Here is an 18,183-nt window from a genome sequence, read left to right on the forward strand (position 1 = left end):
GCGTTTAGGAAGGCGCATCTGTCATGTATAGCCCTGTCTAGTGTTTTCCTGCTGTCTGTGTATCATTGTTTCCTTTGTTTTTCATGTATTTATAAGCACATGGCTCTTTGTTTTGTCCCTGTCTTCTTTGTCTCCGCCCTTGTGCCTCCTTTGTGTTTTTGTCCCAGGTGTTTCATGTTTGTGTTGTCTTTTTAAAGTCCACATCAGTGTTTCCTGTATGTGGATCACTGTGGTTGTATGTATGTTTGTGCTAAAGATATCCTTGCTAAAGATTCTTGCTATGTTTTGGTTCTATGTTTATAGCCTTTGTGTTTATCCTCTCTTTTAAGTGTTTAGCCTTTGTGATTAGTCTTTTTGTTTATAGTTTAGCCTGCTCTGTTTATTTTCTGTGTTCTGCTCTGCTTAGCCATCTTGTTTTGCTGTCTTATTTAACCTTGTTTAGTGTTAGCCCCTTTATGTTTAGTTCTTGTTTAGTGTTCATTGCTTGTTTCAAGGTCTTTTATTTTTATTTTATTTTTTGTTCAGTGAGTTAAATAGTCTTGCTAAGTGAGTTTAATAGTCTTTGTGTTTAGCCCCTCTGTCTAGTTTCCTTTTGGTTATTATTAAAGTCTCCTGCAATTACCTCCGTTCCCGTTTATATTTCTGATGACTCCACAACATGACACAGATATAACCTGATAAGAACAGATACTACACTTGATCTTAGCCAAAATGTAGAGAAGCAATGGCATTATCAAATGACCTTATCCGTAGTGTTTCTCAACAAATGTGTGAGTGTGTTCCTGCCTTGTGCCGAGTGACTCTGGATAGGCTCTAGACCCCTGAATTGGATAAGCACTTACACACAATGAATGACTGAATGCATTAATTAATATTTTTTCTCAAATATTTTTTTATTGTTTTAATACATTTAAAAGATTCCAGTTAAATATGGGAATTGGTCATTATTTAAATGTGGACATTTACATTTTAATTGTTTTATAACAATTAATTTAAAGAGATTTAAAGATATGTAATTGAATGTTTGTGTTGCCTAAATTAGTCTGTTTCGCAGTTCTGTTTTGTTTTAAAAAAATCAAATTAAGTAATTCTTGGTACCATCCTATTCTTTTTACTAGATCCTTTACGCTTTTTACTTGAAAATAAATATTTTAAAGTAATGGTACAGTTTTTGGCTACTATACCCAACTCTGCAATTGCCAGATTCAAGTTCCATAAATGATGGAATCCAGAGATTCCATAAATGTTGAGAACTGCCTAGACCTAATTTGGCACACATCAAACTTATAATTATAATCTGCACATTATATTGACATTTTATTCTATTTGCCTTTAGGGTTCATGGAACGAATCACAAAGTAAAAAAAATATATATAAATATCAGTCCATTATGGATCTGTTATGTACATATCTCGCAATCTCAAAAACTTCCACTTGTGGCTGCTGCTTCTCGCTAGAATTATTATTATTATTTCTTTTTATTCTTTTTCTTCTTGCCCCCTCCCTCATCCCTGCTTATTTATCTACTTTTTCAACTAATAAAAAGTATACATAAAGTTGTCATAACAGTGTATTTGCTTATTCATAAATATCATAAAGTGCAAATCAAAACAAAATACAAACAAAAAACAAAAAGTGAGGCTACATGAATCTAAATCCTAAAAATGTGAAGAGCCAATATAATATGGCAAGCAACATTTATGACAATTGCCATCTTTTGGAATAAGTGTTTATAAATGTATATGTATGCTTATGTCAGTTGTCATACAGGCTTTATGTAGGTGTCATGGAGCCTTAAGAACACCACCCTACAGTAAAATTTTACCAAAAATTAAAATACTATAAAAGACCAAAATTATTTTTATACAGAAATGTTAGCCTACTGAAAAGTATGTGGAGTATATACACTCAATACTTGGTTGGGGCTCTTTTTGCATAATCACTGCAGTGCAGCATGGAGACAATCAGCCTGTGGCACTGCTGAGGTGTTTTGGAAGCCCAGGTGGCTTTGATAGCAGCATTCAGCTCGTCTTCATTGTTGGGTTTGGTGTCTCTTATCTTTCTCTTGACAATACACCATAGATTCTATATGGGGTTTAGGTCAGGCGAGTTTGCTAGCTAATCAAGCACAGTGATACTGTGGTTATTAAACCAGGTATTGGTACTTTTGGCAGTGTGGACAAGTGCCAAGTTCTGCTGGAAAAAGAAATCCACATCTCTGTAAAGCTTGTCAGCAGAGGGAAGCATGAAGTGCTCTAAAATGTACTGGTAGATGGCTACACTGACTTTGGACTTGATATAACACAGTGGATTAACACCAGAAATGAAATGGCTCCCCAAAGCATTACTAGACAGTGGAAATTTCATACTAGACCTTAAGCAGCTAGGATTGTGTGCCTCTCCACTCTTCCTCCAGACTCTGGGCCCTTGATTTCCAAATGAAATGCCAAATAAACTTTAATCTGAAAACAAGATTTAGACTACTGAGCAACAGTTCAGTCCCTTTTCCCCTTGGCCCAGGTAAAACGCTTCTGCAGTTGTCTCTAGGTCATAAGTGGTCTGACGCAATGAATGCAACAGTTGTAGTCTATGTCATTGATACGACTGTGTGTGGTGGCTCTTGAAGCACTGACTCCAGCAGCAGTCGACTCCTTGTGAATCTCCCCCACATTTTTGAATGGCCTTTTCTTGACAATCATTTCAAGGCTGCAGTTATCTCAATTGCTTGTGCACCTTTTTCTACCACACTTTTCCCTTTCACTCAACTTTCCATTAAATAAGCTTGGCTACAGCAGGAGGTGTCAATGGCTGCCTTCTTGACATCTGTCAAGTGAGCAGTCTTCCCCTTGATTGTGTAGCTGACTAAGGGACCATTTTAAAGGCTTAGGAAACCTCCGCAGGCATTTTGTGTTGATTATTATAATTTTCTGAGATAATGACTTTTGGGTTTTCATTGGCTGTAAACCATAGTCATCAACATTAAAAGATATAAACACTTGAAATTGATCACTCTGTTTGTAATGAATCTATATAATATATTTGTTTCATTTTGTGAATTGAATTACTGAAATAAATTAACTTTTTCATGATATTCTAATTTATTGAGATGAATATGTAAATGTGTTTATTGCAAACAAACAAACAGACAAAAAAAAAGAAAAAAAAACAATACTATCTCCTTTCTTCCAGTGCCACATGTGTGTCTAAACTCTATAACTGGCCCGTAAAGCTGTGTGTTTTCTTTCCTATGAATCTAGTAAAGTCAAGTTTGATCATGCTTAAGTGAAAATTTACAGTCGCACCAGGACTTTGTCGACTGTATTGGATATCTCTGGACTACTGTATTAGTGCACATTGTATTTATAAAGTTATTCACCTTAGCCCATTTGTTGCTCCTGTGAAAAACCTCAGCAGGACTACTGTGCACTGTTATCAGCACCTAGACCCATACACATACAGACATGCCTTAAACATGTAGGTGATAAAAATGTAATGAGAATTGCTTGCCACACAAATAATAGTCAATAGTTGTTTTACGGTGGTCTATTTCCATGTGGGCCCACATAATGTGCAGCAAGAGATCAGCTACAGTCAGCAAAAATATTTTTTATTCTTTTTTACCAGACTAGTATCAGTTAATAACTTACCAATTGCTAAATTATTTTAATATAATATATATATATATATATATATTATGGCAAGCCAAACAGGAAATATTTAATGAACTTTGATATATATTTAATGAACTTTGATATATATAGAATGAACTTTGATATATATAGAATGAAAGTTGATATATATAGAATGAAAGTTGATATATATAGAATGAACGCTGATATATATAGAATGAACTTTGATATATATAGAATGAACGCTGATATATATAGAATGAACTTTGATATATATAGAATGAAAGTTGATATATATAGAATGAAAGTTGATATATACAGAATGAACTTTGATATATATAGAATGAACGCTGATATATATAGAATGAAAGTTGATATATATAGAATGAAAGTTGATATACATAGAATGAATGCTGATATATATAGAATGAACTTTGATATATATAGAATGAACGCTGATATATATAGAATGAACTTTGATATATATAGAATGAAAGTTGATATATATAGAATGAAAGTTGATATATATAGAATGAACGCTGATATATATAGAATGAACACTGATATATATAGAATGAACGCTGATATATATAGAATGAACTTTGATATATATAGAATGAACGCTGATATATATAGAATGAAAGCTGATATATATAGAATGAACTTTGATATATATAGAATGAAAGCTGATATATATAGAATGAACTTTGATATATATAGAATGAACTTTGATATATATAGAATGAACGCTGATATATATAGAATGAAAGTTGATATATATAGAATGAACTTTGATATATATAGAATGAACGCTGATATATATAGAATGAAAGTTGACATATATAGAATGAACTTTGATATATATAGAATGAACTTTGATATATATAGAATGAAAGCTGATATATATAGAATGAACTTTGATATATATAGAATGAACTTTGATATATATAGAATGAATGCTGATATATATAGAATGAACGCTGATATATATAGAATGAACTTTGATATATATAGAATGAACGCTGATATATATAGAATGAACGCTGATATATATAGAATGAACTTTGATATATATGGAATGAACTTTGATATATATAGAATGAATGCTGATATATATAGAATGAACGCTGATATATATAGAATGAACTTTGATATATATAGAATGAACTTTGATATATATAGAATGAACACTGATATATATAGAATGAAAGTTGATATATATAGAATGAACTTTGATATATATAGAATGAAAGCTCACTACGTGATGCTGGTGGAGGAAAACGTTTCCTGACTCGCTCCTCCAAAACACCCCAAAGTGTCTCAATAATATTTATATCTGGTGACTGTGCAGGCCATGGGAGATGTTCAACTTCACTTTCGCGTTCATCGTGTTCATATCAAAGTTCATTCTATATATATCAGCTTTCATTCTATATATATCAGCGTTCATTCTATATATATCAAAGTTCATTCTATATATATCAGCGTTCATTCTATATATATCAAAGTTCATTCTATATATATCAGCGTTCATTCTATATATATCAAAGTTCATTCTATATATATCAGCGTTCATTCCATATATATCAAAGTTAATTCTATATATATCAGTGTTCATTCTATATATATCAGTGTTCATTCCATATATATCAAAGTTCATTCTATATATATCAGCGTTCATTCTATATATATCAAAGTTCATTCTATATATATCAAAGTTCATTCTATATATATCAGTGTTCATTCTATATATATCAGTGTTCATTCTATATATATCAACTTTCATTCTATATATATCAGCGTTCATTCTATATATATATCAAAGTTCATTCTATATATATCAAAGTTCATTCTATATATATCAACTTTCATTAAATATTTCCTGTTTGGCTTGCCATAATATATATATATATATATATATATATATACCACTATATTACCACTACCTTCTATACAAACACACTTCAAGTGTTCCCAAACCATTTCAATTTTGAACCTAATGAAGAGGAGCTAGATTTAGTACTGCTCAGAGTTGGAATGTAAGCAAATAGTTAGCACTTCATTTAAAGATGAAAGCCAAACATTCACTCATCTTTTTCTCTCTCCCTCTGTAGATCTGGGACACTGCAGGACAGGAACGCTTTCGCAGTGTTACTCACGCCTACTACCGTGATGCACATGGTGAGATTTTAACACATATACATACATGTATTTATGATGATGATTTCACTGATGAGGTTCCTGTCTAATTTCAATTCAAAATATTAGTAAACATTACCATGATATTTTTGTGAAAATATTTATTTCATTTTCATATAACAAACAAGATACACTGAAACGAAACAATTAATAATAATAATAATAATAATAATAATAATAATAATAATAAACAGGACTCCTATTCCCAGCCTTATTGTCATCTCTGAACATTTATTTAAAAAAGTAGAGGTCCGCGGGGCAGACTGATGGAGGCGGACGCACTCGCTAAAAACACAGCAAACTTTATTTAACAAAACAGAACCATACAAAACAGATAGACTTCAAAAGAAAGGAAACACGATGACTGAAAAACAAATCACGACAGAGGAAACAGCAGAGACAGACTAGACTTGGAAACGAAACAACGACGTGGAAAACAATGACGGAGAAACAGCGGAGACAGACTTCATAACATGACAGAGGTAACAACAGTACAAATGACTGACCAACGGGAGTGAAACAAGGGAACTTAAATACCTGACACAGACAAGACACACCTGGAACAGATAACGAGGGGGACGGATCACCAACGAGACTGACGAGGACGAGAGTGGAGACACAAACAATAACAAACAGAGGGAAAACAGACACAACAGAACAAGGGCGTGACAGATGCCCCCTCCTGAACGCGCAAGTCCCGTGGCTCATACACCTAGACCCCCCAGGAGCTGGCACAGGAGAGAGAGCACAGACCAAGACAAGACAACTAACCAACGGGTGACAGGACTCAGGACAAGACAGGAACAGACACAGGAACGGGGGACAAGACAGGACTGGATACAGGAGACTGAACAAGAGACTGGACGGTGACTTACAAAATGGAACAGGAGACAGGACTAGGGACTGGAATGGACTAGACAGGATGGGAGTAGAAACACAAGATTTGACAGACTTGAGATTTGAGACAGGGGTCGCACATTGGACAGGAACTGAGACAAGACTGAGGACAGGACAGGACCTGAGACGGAAGACTGGACAGGGGCATGTGACTGGACAGGGTGCTGGACATTGGGCCAGATACTGGACGAGGACTTGACTTGACAGGATTATAAGTGTGGGACTGGAATGGAGACATGTTTGAGACAGGCTTGAGACAGGATGGGTGATTGAACTTGAGACAGGACAGGACCTGAGACGGAAGACTGGACAGGGGCATGTCACGGGTGCAGAAGCGGGTGCAGTAGTGGCCGGGGAAGCCGCCTTCACTGGGACAGGAGCGGCCAAGGAAGCTGCCTTCGCTGGGACAGGAGCGGCTGAGGAAGCCGCCTTCGCTGGGACAGGAACGGCCGAGGAAGCTGCCATCTCAGAGACCGGAGCGGCCGTGGAAGCCGCCATCTCAGAGACCGGAGCGGCCGTGGAAGCCGCCATCTCAGAGACTGGAGCAGTCGTGTAAGCCGCCATCTCAGAGACCGGAGCAGCCGTGGAAGCCACCATCTCAGAGACCGGAGCGGCCGTGGAAGCCGCCATGTCAGAGACTGGAGCGGCTGGGTTCACCACTTTCACAGGGACAGGAGCGGCGGGTTTCGGCGCCTTCACAGGGACAGGAGCAGCGGTTGCCGCCAACACAGGGACAGGAGCGGCCGTGGAAGCCGCCTTCGTAGGGACAGGAGCGGCCGTGGAAGCCACCTTCGTAGGGACAGGAGCAGCTGTGGAAGCCGCCTTCACAGGGACAGGAGCGGCTATGGAAGCGGCCTTCTCAGGGACAGGAATGGCCGAGGAAGCTGCCATCTCAGAGACCGGAGCGGCCATGGAAGCCGCCATCTCAGAGACCGGAGCGGCCGTGGAAGCCGCCATCTCAGACACCGGAGCGGCCATGGAAATAGCCATCTCAGGGACTGGAGTGGCAGAGTTCAGCGCCTTCACAGGGACAGGAGCGGTGGTTGCCAGCAACACAGGGACAGGAGCGGCCGTGGAAGCCGCCTTCGTAGGGACAGGAGTGGCCTGGATCGCCGCCATCCCAGGGACAGGAGCGGCTGTGGGAGCCGCCTTCTCAAAGACTTGCAAGCTTCTCCTGGAGGTTAGGAGGGACTGTAGTCCTTGGGAGCAGGGGGCCCTGCGATGACGTCCAAGGAGGCAGGGGGCCCTGCAACAACATCCACGGAGGCAGGGGCTTGTGCTACTCGCAGGACATGTACTGGAGCTGTAGAGGGTTTAGGGGGACTGATGGGTGCACTCTTGAGGGATTTCTTCAACCCTGGATCCCCCCCCGAGGTGCAACCCTGTTAGCCTCACCTCCCTTGTCCTGAGGATGGAGGCTAACAGCCCCTACCCTCAACCCCCCCCCAAAATTTCCCCGGACCTGAGGGGGAAATCCTCCAGCGAGGGGTATACTCCAGCACGCTGCTTTTGCCGGTTTCCTTTGCTCCTACGTCTCAGGCTGGAGAAGTCACTTTATTCATGAGTCGATTCCTCCTGAAGGCGCTGAGCAACAGCGGCGTGCATCTGCTGAAGCCTGCTACTCCATTCCGCATCCGCCTCTAACACATACACTGGGGCCTGTACGGAACCATGTCTGGCGAATAGTGCACCTAGTAAATGGATTTTCTGTGTTAGCTGCGTCCTTATAATGGTTGGTCATTCTGTCAGGATTCGCGGGGCGGACTGACGGAGGCGGAGGCACTCGCTAAAAACACAGCAAACTTTATTTACACAAAACAGAACCATACAAAACAGATAGACTTCAAAAAAAGGAAACATGATGACTGAAAAACAACTCACATGGCGGGGAAAACAGAGACGACAGAACATGGGCGTGACAAATATATATATATCCACAAATATACACTAAGATAAATAGCATCCAAGTCATCAAAAGGTATATCAGCTTACAATATCTACTTGTAAAAAAAATTCAAAAAATGGCCCCAGATCATATAAAAAGTCTTACTTTTCTTTTTGAGGGCATATGTTAGCCTTTCAGTAGCCAAACAAAACGTTTTTGATCCAAGAATTCAAGACTGGATGGGATATATCCTTCTAGTGCAAAGCAACCCAGCATTTTGTATAAAATAAACAAAGATTCACTAGCTTTAATTTATAAATTTGTAATGTGTTTCAGAGACAAATCCAAAAGCAAAACTTAGGACACAGTGGAATTTCCTTATCAATAATCTTTGAGATTGTACTAATAGTTTCAGTCCCATATACAATTAAACATTTCCTTTAACAGCTCTATATAAATATCTCATTCATTCATTCATTATCTGTAACCACTTATCCAATTCAGGGTCGCGGTGGGTCCAGAGCCTACCTGGAATCATTGGGCGCAAGGCGGGAATACACCCTAGAGGGGGCGCCAGTCCTTCACAGGGCAACACAGACACACACACACACACACACACATTCACGGACACTTTTTTTTTTGAGTCGCCAATCCACCTACCAACATGTGTTTTTGGACTGTGGGAGGAAACCGGAGCACCCGGAAGAAACCCATGCGGACACGGGGAGAACACACCAACTCCTCATAGACAGTCACCTGGAGCGGGAATCGAACCCACAACCTCCAGGTCCCTGGAGGTGTGTGACTGCGACACGACATGCTGCGCCACCGTGCCGCCCTTTTACAAATATCTGGGATATTAAAACGTATTCAGTTTTACTGGTGTTAGATATACGCTCATGATCCACCTATATTGTATTAGTTTGTATTGTGTATTAATTGAAAGGTTGAAATATTGAAATTGAAATGTTAAAGACAAATAGCACTCCATTCTTTTTCATTTATTTATTTATATATAGTTTTGGCCTGCCAAAACCCCCTTTTTGGAGGACTGTTTAATTTTATTCTATAGACAGAATAATCAACAGACAGATGTAAAAAAAAAGAATAAATTAATAAAAATAAAACTGCAATAATAACAGTATCTGACCTCAATAGATAGTTTAGGTGGTGAGTGCAAATATGTGTGTGTGTGTGTCTGTGTGCGTGTGCGCATGTGTGCGTTTGTGCGTGTGTGCAACTGAATGCAAATGAGACCTATACATAAACTTAGACAGAGACAGACATAGCAACGAGATGGAACAACTTGTAAACAGGCAGGCAGATATTCAAGATGTGTTTGCCTTCAATTATTTGAAGGTTTACATAAAATAAGGTTGCTACTTGTGTTGATTTATGTATTTCTTGCTAGATTAATTATTATTTGTATATATACACCATTTAAGCAGTTTATAAAGATTCTTGATATAAATGTTTGAATTTAATGTTTACATAGCTGGTGGGGGTTGTCCATGTTCTCTATAAATGGTCCCCATATTGTAGTAATTGTAGTAAAACACCTGATCTTTCCAGTGAAAATGATAAAAGGATGTTTTGTCCAGGTTTGAATTACCTTATACTGAACCAGATTGTTGTCATCTGTCATTATGTAAATATTGTTGCATATTTTGGGCCAGAAAGCTTCACCAGGAGAGATTGCAAAGTCTTGTTCTCATTTTGATATTGGGAGTGAAATGATATTTTCTGGATTGATAAGTAATTTGTACAATATCAATAGTTTCTTATTGGATGTTATTTTATTTACGGTATGTCACTGATTGATTTGGGTGGTTGAAGATGGTTATTTGTGATGCTTATTTTTTACTTCAATGCAGATTTAAGTTGAAGACATTGTAGATATTGATCTTTCTTATTATTAAAGCTCTGGACTAGATCCTCAAATGAGATTAGTACCCCATTACAAATACATTTTTTTAATAAAAGCAGTGGTGAATCTGCCAATCTTGGTGTTCTCTGGCAAATGTCAATCACCCTGCACAGTGTTGGGCTGTAAGCACAAGCCCTAATGCCACCCTCATGGAGTCTGTTTTTGACAGTTTGCACAAAAACATGGATATGAGTGGTTTCCTGGAGGTCATTCTGCAGGGCTCTGGCACTGCTCCTGTTCCCCCTTGCACAAAGGAGGAGGTAGCAGTCCTGTTGCTAGGTTGTTGCCTTCCTATGCCCCCCTCCACCTCTCCTGGTGTAATAATAATAATACATTTTATTTGTAATGCATGTATTGCACTACATTTCAAATAAATCTCAAAGTGCTACAACATACACTGTAAGTAAAATGTACTTAAATGTAGTCTAAATATATAGTATTATTCATTTGGAAGTTGTAAGAATATAATAAGATTATTCAACTTATTTCTAACTTATTTTTACCTGTTTTAAATCTTTTTATCTACACAAAGTGTCTTATTCCATTGGAAAATTTTTTTGCTTTTTTTAAGCATCATTTTTTGTTATTTCTTGAATTAAGAAAAAATATCTTTTTGTAGATAAAATGATTTAAAACAAGTAGAAATTAGTTAGAAATAAGTTGAATAATCTTATTATATTCTTACAACAATTTCCAAATGAGTAATACTAGATATATAGACTACATTTAAGTACATTTTACTTGCTTAGATTCCATTTTTTGTAGTGTAGTCAGAAGAAGATAATAGAAAATATTTAAATATTAAGTAACCTTTTAGAAACAAGTAAATAAAAGTAAGAACAGTAAAGATGCAAAGGTCCTAATAAGCCTTTTTGAATAAGAGAGTTTTTAGTCATTTTTTAAAAGACTCCATGCTCTGTGGTGCCCTCTGAGATTCTGGGAGATTCTCCAAAGACGTGGGGCAACAGTTTGAAAAGCCCAGTCTCCAATAGTACAGAGTTTGGTCCGGGGCTGCTGAAGGGACTAGGCATTTGTTGAACGGAGGTATTGTGCAAGGTAAGGAGCTCTTTGAGGTAGAGCATGGAGACACTGGTGAGTGAGAAGAGTTTGTACTGGATTCTGTAGTGGATGGGTAGCCAGTGTAGAGATTGTAAAAGGGGTGTGATGTGCTTATATTTGTGCCTCCTCATCAGGATCCTGGAAGCACTGTTCTGAATCTGCTTGAGCTTCTGCAGGCTCCTGCCAGAGATCCCAACGTGGAGGGCATTGTAATAGTCCAGCCTGGAGGAGACAAAGGCAGGGACTAATTTTTCAGCGTCCGGTTAGGGGAGGTAGGTATGGAGTTTTGCTCTATTTCTGAAATGGAGCAAAGAGACTTTGGATAGATGGTGAATGTGATTGTCAAATGATAAATGTGGGTCAAGTTTGACACCTAGCTTTGTAACAGAAGAATAGAGCAGAATGGTGTGCTAATGCTACTGATAGAAGATGTCTTGATCTGATGTGGAGTACCGATGAGAATGATTTCTGTTTTGCTATTGTTTAAGTGAAGAAAGTTCTCAGACATCCATGCCTTTGTCTCTTCCAGGCATGCAGTGAGAGCTGGTGGGGTGGCTGAGGTATAGATGGAATCTGTTCTTAAATAAAACTGGGTGTCATTTGTATAAGAATGGAATGATATCCCATATTTTCTAATGATGCCCAGGAGGAGCATATTGACAGTAAATAGAGTTGCTTCAAGCACCGACCTCTGAGAGAGGTGACAGTGTGGGGTGATGACCTCGCCTCCCCCAGGGCCACTTAGTCAACTCTGCCAGTGAGGTATAACTGGAACCATCGGAGGATGGTCCCAGAGAGTCCAGCTGTAGTGTGTAGTCGATGCAAAAGGATGTTATGATCCATAGTATCAAAGGCAGCAGAGAGGAGTATGAGAAGCAATGGGGAGCCCTGGTCAGCAGCAGTAGTCATTGGTAAATCTGACCAAGACTGTCTCTGTACTATGTGCAGAGCAGAAACCAGATTGAAAAGTTTCATACAGACTGTGTGTATGGAGCTGGTGAAGATGCTGTGCTGCAACAAATTTTCCAAAACCTTGGAGAGAAATGGTAGGTTGGAGGTGGGTCTATAATTTCCCAGGTTTTCAGGATCTATTGAGGGATTTTTCAGGTGTGGATGAATAAGAGCAGTTTTTAGGACATGGTGGACTTGGCCAGTTTGCAGTGACTTATTTATTATTGTGGTGATGAGTGCACTGTAAACCCGAATAAGTTAGCAGAACTTAAAAAAAAATAAGGCAACAGATTGCCTTAATTTTTTTAAGTTCATAAACTTAAAAGTCAGAAGTATGCTTAACTTTTGTTATAAATATAAATAAATATAAATAAACCGACACATTTTATGATGTAGTGTCGCAGTCACACAGCTCCAGGGGCCTGGAGGTTGTGGGTTCGATTCCCGCTCCGGGTGACTGTCTGTGAGGAGTTGGTGTGTTCTCCCCGTGTCCGCGTGGGTTTCCTCCGGGTGCTCCGGTTTCCTCCCACAGTCCAAAAACACACGTTGCAGGTGGATTGGCGACTCGAAAGTGTCCGTAGGTGTGAGTGTGTGAGTGAATGTGTGTGTGTCTGTGTTGCCCTGTGAAGGACTGGCGTCCCCTCCAGGGTGTATTCCCACCTTGCGCCCAATGATTCCAGGTAGGCTCTGGACCCCCCGCGACCCTAAATTGGATAAGCGGTTGCAGATAATGGATGGATGGATGGATGGATTTTATGATGTAGGCCGAAATTGAGCTTCCCCTTCTTGAAAGACCAGCATCCGCCACTGAACGCAACATATTGGTAGCTCCCCTGCTGACTCTTCAAGATCAACTCATACAATGACAAGAGGTTAGACTTACCAATAGCAGTAATAGCTGTCTGTCATTTTGTGTTTGATTTTGATTCAAGTGTTATTGCAAAGAGCAAAGATTTAACATTCTTCCCATCATGTGTCATATAACAAGTGCTCTGTGTTGTAATGTTTTTGGCTTGCAGGCACCAGTCATGTTTTGATAAAATGATAGCACAATGCAGTTTTACAGTTTCCCAATAATAAAATTTTACAGTTTACCATATTAGGAAATATGGCAAATAAATACATTTCATAGAGTACAGATTTTCATTATGTTGTCACTTTTTTCTGACATTGTGTAAATGTTTTATGTTTTATTACAGAGAGCATAGCTCCTGTTTAAGGAGAAATAGAAAAAGTTCACTTTTTATGCTGTATTTAGTCAAACATAGCACATTTCATCTGAACTGAATGTGACAGTACAAGTATAAGACTTACCATGGATGTCTTGTAAAAACCTAAGACGTCCTCACGCAGCAAGACCAGCAGAGCACGAGGAACTGTAGTTCGCCTTGTGTGGACATCATGTAATTCCTAATAAATAATGAACAACCATGATACACTTATCAGGTCAGTTAATCACACTTTAAACAGTGTTCCTGTATATCACACAAAATTCCCCCACAAACCAAAAACTCCTAACCTGTTCATCATGAACCTTCAAAATGTCACAAATAGCATCTGAAACTCACCCAGTCTTGGAAGCTTTTTGCCGGAACATGGTCATCAAACGAGGTGCGTGGTGATCTATTTGTGCATAGAATTTGTTGGGCAAGTTTTGGTTTGTGATCCTCTGAAACTCTGCATACACCTTTAGTTGACAAAAACATTCCAATGAGATATATATATATATATATATATATATATATATATATATATATATATATATATATATATATATATATATATAAATACATATATTTTACATTATATATCACTGGACAAAATAAATACCTCAGTCTCCATACGCAGGGCAGGCCAGGAAAGAATTGTTTAACTGATGGGCTGGTGATGACAATGATCTGCCGTCAGAATGCAAAGGTGGTCTGCATTATTTTACTAATGACAGCTGCATTTTTTTCAGTCTTTTTAACCTCTTCACCAATTTCACATCTGAGGGTTTTAAGGGTTACTTGGTTGTGTCCCTGCGGAAAGTTTGTAAGAAGTTGACATCTGCACGCTTTGGTCTCTTTATGTTTGAGTGTGATGGTTCATTTTCAGGATTGGTCCAACTTTTTTTCCCAGCATTAATATAAATTTTATTATAATAATTTTTACAATTTATTAATTCATAATTTGATTCACTACACAATATACTTTGATTCAGTCCTTATATTGGACTGAGGTCTGATCAAATATGTTAAATGTGACCTGAACTGAAAGTGTTCTTGATTTTGTAAGAACAGTTGAACACATCTCTACTTTTTTGTCTTAGATTATACATACATTTTTAATACTACATTTCAAGACACAAATACACAAAACTACTATGATTTAGAATCCACTAAGTCTGTCCTAATGGAATGTGTGTGCAATACAGGTAATAAATAAGAATAATGTCATAATACTTTATTTAATAACGTCAGTGTTCTTTTAATTATGAGGCTACATTATCTTGAACATAAATGTGAAAAGATCTTCCAAAGATCTTAATTCATGAAAAACTCATGCTTGGAAACACTCAAAAGTAGAGGGTAATAAGAATCATGAACAAACTGTACAAGTCATAAAAAGGCTGTATTTGAAAAGTTGAATAAACCAAACTTTTGTCTTTGATTTTGCCTTCCCTCCTTCCTCTCTCCCTTTCCTTCCCTCCCTCCCTCTCTGCTCGCTCTCTCCCTACCTCTCTCTCAGTCACCCTCACTTCCTCAGCCAGTCTCTCTCTCCCTCCCTCTCTGCTTGCTCACACGCTCTCTCCCACCCTCTCTCCCACCCTCTTCTTTTCTCTCTCCCTTACCCTCAGCCGGTCTCTCTCTCCCTCCCTCGCTGCTCACTCTTTCACTCGCTCCATCGAAACATAACCCTGTCTCTCAATTGCAGCAGTCGTAGCTATCATTTTTAAAATATATAAACATATCACGCATGCCTAGAGAGGAAGGCTGTCTATTCAACCAGTCTGAACCAAGTATACATTGCAAACAAATAACATAAAAATACTGCTGTGCCTTACTGTGTTTGGCTGAAGTGTTGCTCCGAAGAAATTGTGATTTAAAGTTAACAGTCCCGTTTTGTTTGCCGCTCTCCCAATGGTCCAAGTCAGCACAGTAGTCCCGATGTTAGCTTAATGACTTAACATTTCAACATTAGAATGTTAGATATGCAACTCATGCGGTCTATTCCAATTAAAATATGAACTTTTACAAAAAATACTATAGTTTTTGAAGGGAATTGTTTATAGTTTCAAATACCTTTGTGACGAATTTGGCTCAACTTAGCTACAAAACACGTTATTTTGTTAACTGTATAACGGAACACTAGTCCTCCAAATTCCACACTTTAGCAAAGACTGATAAGCCACATAATTTAACTTGCCTGTTACAATGCATTAACACATAATTGACGCAAAGAAATTCACTGAAATCCATTAACCCAGATCATCCGAACATCTTGGTTGAAAATTGCACGCAGTGATTCTATCCCTATGACATCAGACGTCATGGTGCACAAACCTTTAACATTTATATTCAGGTAAATCCATCATATAAAGTTAGCTTTACTTAAAACCACAAACAGAACTCTGCTAAATGAAAACATCACAGTTTCACAAACTCAAAAAGAAGAAATCGTTTAATATAATTGTTTTGTTCAAGTGAGTGAAACTATTTGAAATATTTTAGTTAGAATCACTCAATCCAGTTAATGAATTTGAACGTTAGGGTTTACAGTGTGGGCAAATGACTAAGTTGCTTGCTTTTATCAATGATGTTGGGAAAGGATCAAGTGAGCATGTGGAGGGCCTCATTTTCTGAATATATCCACCTCTCTATGTGTGGTATCAGTGAAGTCAGAGCCTAAAGTCATTGGCTCTAGATTCTGTATAATTGATAAACGCGAGGACAGTAATGGAAAGGCAGACGGATGGATTCTACCTTGTTAGAGAAAAATGTCATAAACCTGTTACACTGTTCATCTGTGTGGTCACTGCATGTGTGGATTTGGGGTTTCAGTAAGTGACTTACTGTAAAAATCAACTTTGAATCTTGAGTTTCCAAAATTATTACTAAATTTGTAAGAATAAAATTGTACTGGCCTGTCTCCTGGTATCTCCTCCATGCTCTGGATACTGTGCTGACAAACACAGCAAACCTTCTTGCCACAGCTCACATTGATATTCCATCCTGAATGAGCTACACTGCCTGAGCAATTTCTGTGGGTTGTAGACACTGCCTCATGTTACCTCTATTTAAAACTAAAAAGAGAATGGGTGGATCAGGTATACAGTGCTTCTTGTAAAAATGCAAGGAAAAGGGGAGTTGCCATCTTGTTCAATAAATCAGTTTATTTTAACCATGAAAAAACAATTGAGGATAAAGAGGTATGTGATAGTAATAGGAACAATTGGAGGTACTAAAATAACAATGCTTAATCTTTGCGCACCAAATGAAGACAGTTAATATTTCTTCAAGTATATGACATCCTTAATAACAGATAAAGCAGAGGGAGTGATCTTGTTATGTCGAGACTTAAATTGTATTCTGAGACAGACTATGGATAAGCTCCCAGCAAAAACAGGGCGTATATCTGGGAAATCCAATACACTTCTAGAAATGATGGGCAAGGTGGGTTTGCTGGACGTTTGGTACCATCTACACCCAAGAGAAAAGTACTTTACTTTCATGTCACAGGTGCATGGTAGCTATTTCAGGTGGGATATGATTTTGATATCGGCCACAGACATATAGGACCAGAGATTGTAACATCAAACCAATTACCATATCAGACCATGCTCTATCTTTAAAGATAAAGATAGGATCAAGTAAACAATTTAAATACTGGAGACTTAATGTCTCACTGTTAAACGAGGAAGCAATCCAACAAGAAATATGTAAATATTTAACAGAATACTTTACTTTTAATAACCCCCTCTATTCTCTGGGAGGGACCCAAAGCAGTAATGATGGGTAATATTATTGCTATTTCATCTTCCAAGTTACGCTTGGCTCAACAGGTAGAACTGGAGAGGGAAATTAAGAGATTAGAAGCAGAGCATCAACAATCAGAAAAACAGGAAGTATTGGGCCTTAAAAGAAACTAAGCAAAAACTAGCTTATGTATTAACATATAAAACAGAGGGAGCACTACAATTTATAAATAGGAAACATTACAAAATGGGCAACAGAGCAAGTCACCTGTTAGCTTTTCTAAGCCCAATCTAATAAAATCATACACAAGATAGTATCTCCAGATAAGAATATTGCAGAGGCATTTCCTACTTACTATAGTATAGATTATATAAAGAGGAAGGTGTGTTATTATAAAACATTTGTAAATGAGTTAATCCTAGTTAGTTAAGCAGAGTGTATAATTATGCCAAATCATGGTCAGATGCAGGAAAGTGTTATCCATAAAGATAAAAAAGACCCGAATCAATGCACCTACTACTGTCCAGTCAGCCTACTCTGTGTAAATTTTGACCTCTATTATAGCAAATAGAACACAAAAATATCAGTAAATTGGTAAAGCCAGACCAGACAGGTTTTTATCAATAATTGATAGGAAGTAGACAATTTTAAAAGAGCCCTGAATCTACATTAAATAGC

The 18,183-nt window shown here is 38.1% G+C and overlaps 2 pseudogenes; one reads left to right on the forward strand and one right to left on the reverse strand.

Moving 5' to 3' along the window:
* Positions 1-18,183, forward strand: part of LOC136665458 (ras-related protein Rab-26-like) — a 201,273-nt pseudogene that overhangs the window by 157,131 nt on the left and 25,959 nt on the right.
* LOC136665471 (U2 spliceosomal RNA) lies at positions 603-726 on the reverse strand (annotated as a pseudogene).

Source organism: Hoplias malabaricus, chromosome 13, assembly GCF_029633855.1.
Source record: "Hoplias malabaricus isolate fHopMal1 chromosome 13, fHopMal1.hap1, whole genome shotgun sequence".
Lineage (NCBI taxonomy): Eukaryota > Metazoa > Chordata > Actinopteri > Characiformes > Erythrinidae > Hoplias > Hoplias malabaricus.